At 38.4% G+C, this 9,363-nt stretch overlaps 1 protein-coding gene across 1 annotated transcript in view; it reads left to right on the top strand.

The window, feature by feature from the left end:
- Nucleotides 1-241: 241 nt before the first annotated feature.
- Dgkb (diacylglycerol kinase beta) overlaps nt 242-9,363 on the top strand; it is a 750,451-nt gene continuing 741,329 nt past the window's right edge. Inside the window, exon 1 of the mRNA XM_052185925.1 lies at nt 242-576. The gene's annotated coding sequence lies outside the window, so the exon portion shown is untranslated. The remainder of the gene's footprint in view (nt 577-9,363) is intronic.

The raw sequence follows: 9,363 nt of genomic DNA, 5'->3' as shown, positions 1-9,363 counted from the left end.
CTGGACCATGACAGATGAGCGAAGAGCAATAGGCACGGACAACAGGTATTTCCTCTCTGACAAATTCAGTTTCATTCCCGATGATTTTTGGTTTGCATAAGAAGCCTTTGCGATACCTAGTCTGTGCGGACTACCAGAGGACTGGAGGTGGCCTCGGCAGGGGAGGGTGAAGTGGGAGGAGTGAGATGTGGGGAAGAGAAGATGCCAAAATTGACTTTCAGGCTCCGGAAACCTACAGCTTTCAGCCTCCGCTGTTTTTGAGTTGCAAATGATCTGGGAGTGGTGGGTTGCAGGCAGCCCGTGCCATCGCCTGGAAGAAGACTTCCATCTTTCAGTCACTAGTTCCAACGGGCCGTGTGTTCTGGAAGGGGGTGGCAGCAGGGAGGAGGATGCTCTGAGCAGAGTTCTTGAAGCTTTGCTCTTGGGGGAAGCCGGGCTGTGTGGGAGCCTTCTGATTGAGCGGAGAGCGTGTGAATTGGAAAGGATCCTGAGAGCTGGCTGGTCCCAGTTCCTCTCCGGAAAAGCTGTCGCTCTCGCTTCAGAGATGCGCCTAGCCTTCGCCTGCATCACGCTGCAGTAAGTTCAACTCAGCACGGTTGGCAGTTTGAGTGGCCTCTGGGTATGTGGTGCGGGGGAAGGGAAGCTGAGAAGAAATGGCGAGGAAAGTTAGGAAAGCAGAGCTTCAGATTTTCCATGCAAATCTGAAAGCATTTTGTGTCCCTCACTTCTGTGCTAGTTATTGGTCGCTTTGCTGTTATCTGCAGCAGAGAACCTAATGTTAGCTAAGTAAGTCTGGGGAAAGTGTTCAATTCATCGTGATTCCAGGCGATGAGACTGGGGAGCAAGTGTGACCTCCTGAAAGTTACTGATGCGATGGGAGGTGGCCTGTGGGGGCAGATGGCTAGGAATCAAAGAAGCCGGCTTTGATTTTTAAATGCCCTGATTGTGCTAAATTCTATTCTAGATTCATTTCCTAATTTATACATAAACAAACAAACAAAACAAGCATGTTGTTTACTTACTTTTATAATATTAAAACTAAAGGCGAACTTGATCTATAGCTAGCTGTTTAATGGCAGTCTGGGCTACATGGATGATCTGGCTAAACATTCAGATTCCTCGCTGTGGGTGGGGTGGAGAGCCTCTTACTGCTACCTTCGTCTCCTGCGCCTAACCAGTATCATTTAAAATACTTATGATTTGAAAGGGATGATTTTACACGTAGATGCCATTGTATTTAGCTACGTTGCAGGGCTGTGCTCGCTGGCAGAAGAAAATGAAGGCTTAAGAACTTTCCAAAACAACTCCAGTCAGTTTATTCAAAGTGCATGCAGATAACCAACTCTTTTAAAAATAGGTCAGCATCAGCCAGCCTATTGTAAAGCAAATTACAGAATAAACAAGGAGGTTGGCAGAATCCTAAAGGTCTTTTCTAAAAGGAAAGTAGAAATAATTAACTTAAAACAGTTGGGATTATCTGACCAGTTTTTCTCTAATGGAAAAAATCCCCCCCCACCCAATTATTCTGTTTAGTAACAGGAAAAACAGGACAGAAAAGAGAAATAAAAGAATATCATAATTAGAATAGATGTCTTCCGCTGAGTTGAAGGATTGCTGGAGAAATGACTGTTTCACTATATTTTATTCCAAGAAATATTATAGTTACAGCAGGAGGTACCTAAAACAGGCTCCAGGACTGGAGAATATTCCAATAGACAACTGCATATACACTATCATAGGTTTTATAGGTCAAAGTGGTTTCAAACTTTTGAGGTAAAGTCTGTGGTCAGACATGACTTACACCTGTTCTTCCCAGCTCTGAAACAGAAAGACTTGAATTTGAGGCCAGATCAGGTTACACTGGGATTTCTAGATTATGGAGTGTGACACTGTCTAAAAATTAGAAAGAGAGAAGATAGTAAAATTAGTAATTGTTGTGAAACATAATGTAATTCTGAAATCAGCTATTATGAGAAAAGAGGAAATCCAGGGCTGCATTTATCCTGCCAGTTTAGTCTAAAATTGTCTGACTCTCTCCCTAAACTGTCTATTCTATTACTTTATTACAAATAAGACAGGTCAAGGAGTAAGCAGAATTGTTTTGACTAGTCAGCTACTCATCTCAGATTTCTCTAAATATAAAGTCTCACTCAATGTTTAGGCAATTTTCGTTCTTAGAATATCCAACTATTTAGAAATCCATTCTGTCAATCAAAAACTTTCATGCATAATCTCTAAACAATGAATAGCTTGTACTATGTCTGTCCTGAGAGAGAGAGAGAGAGAGAGAGAGAGAGAGAGAGAGAGAGAGAGAGAGAGAAAGCATCCTTGATGTAAGACTATGCTGTGGTGAGTTTCCAAGCAGTTCCATACACTCTAATGACAGACACCGAGTGCTGAAATCAGATATTCAGCTAATTGAAGAAAAACCCGGCTAAGAGTTCCACAGCCATCTATCAAGAGTTCTTCAAGAAAGAAGCTTATTAGAGCCAAGTTATAGCAATGTGTTTGCTTCATGCCTCACAAGTTTGTCATACTGAAAAATGACAGGATTGTATTTAGGAAGACAATAGTTAAAAGTACTTTGTAGAGATATTATCTTATTTTTTAAATCATTAGCAGAATTTGTTGCGACTGTATCTGGCCTAGGCAAGAAGCTTGTGATTCATGCTTTGCCTTGTAAGCTTTTGGAAGAAATAAATATCTGTAGTCAGACATCTCAAAGTTAGTCCTTGAATCTGAATCTACCTACTATTAATAACTAGGGCAATACACAGACTACGGTAAACATTTGAACATTATCCTTTCCTGGATGGCTTTAGGATCAGAGCTGTCTTTGTATATGCATGCAAGACAGCCTCAGAATCTTCATAGAAGCAATACCTCCAGCCAAGAGCACCTGCCCAGGGAAAGCTTCAGGCACAGTTGTGAATGATATTCTTTCTGCTTCCAGTAGGATTTTCTCTCTCCTGAAACCCTGACATGAAGTTTAACCTCAAGTAAGCGTTCTATGGGTAAAGCATGTAGGATGAGCTATCTTACTGATGGTATAAAAGCTATAAAAGGAAGATACTTTCTACCATTTAAAAGAAAATTCCACCCAGAATTGAATTTAAAAAGAATATATGGAAAGCAGTAGAGCTGACAATGGTAGGCTGTGATAACCTCCCTGGCTACCGCCCACTCCCAGTCACTCTGCTACCTGTTCTATTAAGAAAGAATTCTGCTGTGATGCAGATGACTTCAGTGCATCATTTTTGAAGGTACTGGGACTTGGATGTACTTGAAAAATCATGCTATGTAAGAGAGATTTCATTGCTCTCTTCATATTCAAGATTGAAACCACAAAAATTGGAATCTAACTTGACCCCAAGTCTGAACTTGGCATAGCCACCATTCCAATTTCTGGCTTTACAAACTGTGGAAATAAAACTGGGGTGGCTGCCAGGAATCAAAAGATGATGGGGCTCATACAGGAGGAAATGACTTGAAAGTTCCAAGGGGCAACTCCTCCATAGGAGGCTGCTGTATAAATATGGGTGCCTGTTTTATCCTGCGAGACATGGAAATACAAGTTCTTTGGGCTGTGTTTGGGGTAGACTTTAAAGTCAAGGATAAAACAGAGACTCAGACATACCCTATAAAGTTTGATTATAAAAATTAATCAGTTTTCCCTTTAGTCAACCCTTACATATTTTTTTAAAAGAGAAAAAGAAAACAGATAAAGAATACCATGTGGAAGGGCCAGGCGACGAGATGAAATGATATCATGCGTGGAATACTGCTGGTCCTGGTAGAATCATTTCCTAAAAATGTGACAGGAAACTAAAGGCCACATTTACCTAATGAAGAAAAAACCAAAATGATTTCCTTGGGTAAACAGTCATGTGTGAAGGAGCCTAACCTGGCTACTGTCACTCATCTTCCTCCCATAGATGAGGAAAACAAGGAAGAGTGCAATGAAAATGTTATGGGCTTAGAGCCAAACAATATTCCAGGATTGGTCTTTCTCAGCATACTAAATTTAAACAGCAGAGTTTTACTTTTCATTAAGGATTATCTGAGCCAACATTTTGAAATGAAGGGTTCGCCTTTTAACAGGAAGTTTACATTGCATTGAAAATTTAAATCACAGTGTCCTTGACTTGGTTCTTTTTTTTTTTTTTGACTCGCAGCTGCCAATCACACTAAATGCAAGAAGCAAAAGCTATTAACTCAAAAATCAGAACATAAAGAAAAGTGCTCTATAAATAGGGTTCATGCTCCAGCACTTTTGTTGTGTGTGTGTGTGTGTGTGTGTGCTCATGCACATGCAGGTATGTGTGTGATGAAGTAAGGTTGTAAACACCCCTTTGGTCCTGATTCTCTTGTCATTTGTAACATTTCTTGTTGGGAGTGGAAGCAGTGTGTTGAGGGTTGACTTTTAGACAATTATTGACATTGGCTCCATTGCCTCTTATAACTTAAATAGAATGGTAGTGGCTTTTACAGAGTGCATGCATTTCATATGACAGTGCTTTTACAAGCATCATACATGTAATCTTGACCATAAGCTTACCTTGACAATGCTACCCATATTCTTCCTTTCCATTACATAAAGGAGAAAACTGCACAATATAAATGAAGAAGGGTCAAGTGACTTTTTCCACAGTCACAAGTTGGTAGATAGATGTGAGCCTTGAGTTGCAGACAATCTGGCTCTGCAAATCATGCTGTTAAACAAAAAGCTGCAAGCTTACTAACAAGCTCTGGTCTTATTATAACCCTGAGAATATACAGCTCTCCTCACCTCCACTGTTTCTACTTACATTTCCTCCTCTGTCTGCAATTTATTTCTTGACAAACAAACTCCTCTTGGTTTTCCTGCACACTGAAGTATTTCACTTCAAGGTGTATCTTTATGCTTTAAATTTCAACTTTAATATCAGACACACTGGAGATGCTGTCTGGATTCTAACCACTGGCTATACAGTCTGTGAGGTTACTCCAATTTGTGCTTTTGCTTGCCAGTAAAGGCAGAAAATTTCTGGTTTCTTCACCGAGGACAGGAGCTAAGACTACTTGTTTATTTTCAAAATTTTAGTGCTTTAGAGAACAGAGTTTTGGAGCTCAGTAAGAACTTGATATAATCAACTGAATTCAGCCTCTTGAATAATAGGTAAACCCACTTCCATAATGGTTAAAACAAACATCTTCAGCAAACAGAAAATTATATTCCAATATAATGTCCGAGGCAGACAAATAACTAGGATAAGAAGGACTTATAAAAACACTATCAAATTATTCAAAACACATTTACTTCTCTTGGTAGTTTGCGTTGTGAATCTATTATGTTAAATTCTTGGGACTTAAATTGTGTTTAATATTCTGTGGAAGATATTTTTCTGCATCAGTAAGATACCTTGGTGGATGGGACATGCATCAAAGCACAAAGTTCATTTCTTATGCACAATTTGTACAAAGAGCATGAAGGTTAGTTTATACGGTATTCTCTGCATGGCTATATTTTGACTTTGCATGTTATTTGAGTTAGATGTGGAAATCTCTATCTATGTTTCAGGTCTCCACTCAGGAAGCTTCTAATTTCTGGGTATTTCAGATTTCTTATTATTTATTTATAATATAGGGAATAGATCTAACGCAATAAATTAATATATTATTTCCAAATCACAAATTACAATTATTGATATCTAATTTCTGGGGTTGAAATATTAATTTATCTTTAGGCAGAAAATAAAACCAAATGTTGGAATGATGACATATCAAAGGAGCTCTCTCCTTTGGTCATAGCACGAAGTTAAAAACAGTTCATTTATTTGGAGACAGGTTGTCAAAATGCCCAAGTGGGTCTCAAACTCTTTATGTAGGTGAAGATGAAAAGAAATGTCTGATATTTCTTCCTCTACTTTCTAATGCTGGCATTGGCTGTGTATGCTACTACATTGGCTATCTGTGGTGCTCAAAATCAACCCCAGGACTTCTTCCAATGTAAGCAAGCACACTACTATCTAAACGACATCCCTAGCCTAAAACAAAGCTTCAAGGTTGTTTTATGTTTTAGATTTATTGGAGAAAAACTTCTTAGACAGTTTTAATCTACCATAACTAACCCATGAACATGCTGTTCATGTCTGTCAGCAGAACTTTGCTTTCAACATTACCACCAGAGAATAAACTATAGTTAATAAAGGGAAAAATCAGTCTTCAATCTGTCTTCCAAAGGAGTTCATTCAGTTCCTGTGATAATTTAAATTCTAATTTTTCTTTACATATTTCAATCCCATGGCTATGTAATTTGAACATAGCACATGGTTTTTCAAGTGGAAGATTTGTTTTATAGTCCCTTCTGAGGTCAAATCACACTATACTATTCTTCTCTCTAATCCCCATAAATCAGTTATCACATAAGAATTTTAATCAGTAGGAGGACAGGTCAGAAGAGAAGTATGTTAGCGATTGAAAATGTCTTTAGAGTTTCATTAAATGAGTAATCACAGTAGGATGCTCCCCTAGCAAACCAGCTGGTCCTTGTTTCATCATTTATTCTCTTTGCCTTTAGACAATTCCACATTTTGATTCTTCATGATGAGATAGAAGTATAGATAATGGTTTGGGAAAAAATCAACCTCACATAAAGTTGCTCAATATGCAAAGACACTAATTTGAATTTCCTTTCATTTATTTCTTACATATTGTAAAATAGAGTTTAACACTTCTGATTCCATTCAAAATGCCTGCCTGAACTCAATCCTTAATGCCAAATTAAACATCAGTCTAATAAATGTGGCTCAGATTTCTTTTAAAATTGGCATGATAAAAATAAAACCCACTTCATATAATTATGTGTTTTAATTGTGTACGATGAGGCTTTAGAGAAGAATATTTATTTTTTTATTTTATTTTAATTTTTTTCTTTGTTTACATTCTAGAAGCCTTCCCCTTTCCCAGTCCCCCCCCCCCATATGTCCCATAAGTCCTCTTCTCTCCATCCATTCTCCTATCTTTCCCTCTCCCTTTTCTCTGTCCTGGTACTCCCCTACAATGCTGGATCAAGCCTTTCCAGGATTAGGGCCCTCTTCTTCCTTTTTCATGGGAATCATTTAATATGCTAATTGTATCTTCAGTATTCAGAGCTTCAGGGCTAATTAATATCCACGTATCAATGATTGCATTTCATGTGTATTCTTTTGTGATTGCATTACCTCGCTTAGGATGATATTTTTCAGTTCCATCCATTTGCCTAAAAAAATTCATGAATTCATTGTTTTTAATTGCTGAATAGTACTTCATTGTGTATATATACCACATTTTCTGTATCCATTCCTCCATTGAGGGATATTTGGGTTCTTTCCAGCTTCTGGCTATTATGAATAAGGCTGCTATGAACATAGTGGAGCATGTGTCCTTGTTGCATGCTGGGGAATCGTCTGGGTATATGCCCAGGAGAGGTATCACAGGGAGAAGAATATTTATAATAATTACTCAAAATATATGAGGCAGAGGAGAGGGCCCAAGAGGAAAGGTGCTTGTTACATGAGCTCAGTGTCCTTCACTTCCATCTTTAGTCCCCATATGAACCTAAGCATGGTGCTTAGCCTCTATAACTCCAGTGCTGTGAGAGGCAGAGACTCCACACAGAAAGATTCCAGAAGCTCACTGGTCAGCCAGTCTAGTTGAAACAGTTAACTCTAGATTCAGAGAAAAAACTGTAAACAAACAAAGAAATCAATGGTGAGCTATAGAGAAAGACACTGGAAGTCAACTTCTTGCCTCCATACCCACACAGATGTGCATACATCCATGCACATATACACATGAATACCCTATACACTTATACTACACATGGCACACACACACATCCACTCACATACATACTCATGCCCCAATTATACACATTTATACAGATACACTTCACACACACTGACACACACACATGCACACACACACACACACACACACAGAGAGAGAGAGAGAGAGAGAGAGAGAGAGAGAGAGAGAGAGAGAGAAATAGACAGTCAGAAAGGAGGTTGATCATATTAGCTTTTTCTAGTCTTGGAATCTTGTTTCAGATATATTAAGAAAACATGTCCTAAAGGCACTCTAAATATATAGTCTTTATTTTTCTTTATATTAATTAAATTAGTGATACTTGTAAAGTTATTCACTAGCTTACATTTTCTTTCTCTACTGTCTTCATTATTATTTTACTCAAAATGATTTTCTTAAAATATTTAAAAAGCCGTTACTGATAACACAGTTAAATCAGAAATGCATTGTAAACTCCTACCAAAGGGGTAGTTAACACACAAACCTCAGAAATTGTAATTTGTCACACCATTCTAAAATTATGAGGAGAGCTCTTTCATTTTTCTTTCTAGCATTCTGAAAACACACTCATGCTGTACACTGAGTATAGCAGACGGTGTTCTGTGTTGTTCTATGTTGATTAGTCTGCTGTTGTTACCTGTGTGTTCCTCTTGTCTGAGGAAAAGCTCTTGTCCAGACAGACAGCCTTTGAGTTACAGATGAACTAAATGGAATGGAGTGTGCTATGAGAAACCATTACAGAATTCTTGACCTGAAAACAGAACCTGAAAGAAAGATGAGTTGGTGGTTTATTCAGCAACCTGTTTTGCTGACACAGAGAACATAAGGGAGTGTTTCTTCCTTGGCTGTTCACCAAAACTTCTCTTTGCTGGCTAATGAAGAGAGGGAGACCTGGAAAATTGTCACTTGTCTGGCCTTTCCTCAAGTTGATTTTGAATTCTCTAACTAATAGCTAGCTATTTCTGGGATGTTTAAGGGTCATGGGAATAGAGTTAATAAGATTACCACATCAAGAGACAGACATGTAAACACCATGCCCCTGTATCTGATTTTCTTCTTCAGCCATTGATAGATTGTCTTTGTGAAGCATTCTGCCAGGGTCAGCAAAGGATGAGTCAGGAAATCAGAGAAATCCTTACAGTGCTAAAAGTTGCCATAACTCTAGTAACTGGGAAGGACCCAAGGAAACACATAATATGGAACCAAGTATATGATTTACTCTTATAATCTTACTTTAATAAGAATTAATACCTGATACTAAAAACAGAGGAGCCAAGTTGCATGGAAAGAATCTGGTTGCCAGAACCATTAAGGTCACTCTCTCAAAGCTACCTGCCCCACTCCATGATGTTGCCCTTCATCGTGGTCCTGATCTGTGCAGCTTATAGCCAGGCTAGAAGGTGACAGTGAGTTCAGGGGATTACACCTAAAATGACGTAATCATTTAGACCAAAGTTGATATATTCACTGTTAATCACATTCTCTGAATTATTAAGCAGAACATTTTCATTCAGTCAAAAACATGACTCCTACATT

The sequence above is a fragment of the Apodemus sylvaticus genome, chromosome 6 (assembly GCF_947179515.1).
Source record: "Apodemus sylvaticus chromosome 6, mApoSyl1.1, whole genome shotgun sequence".
In the NCBI taxonomy this organism is placed as follows: Eukaryota; Metazoa; Chordata; class Mammalia; order Rodentia; family Muridae; genus Apodemus; species Apodemus sylvaticus.
The sequence above is the reverse complement of the archived record's forward strand: the minus strand, read 5'-3'. Positions and strand labels throughout refer to the sequence as shown.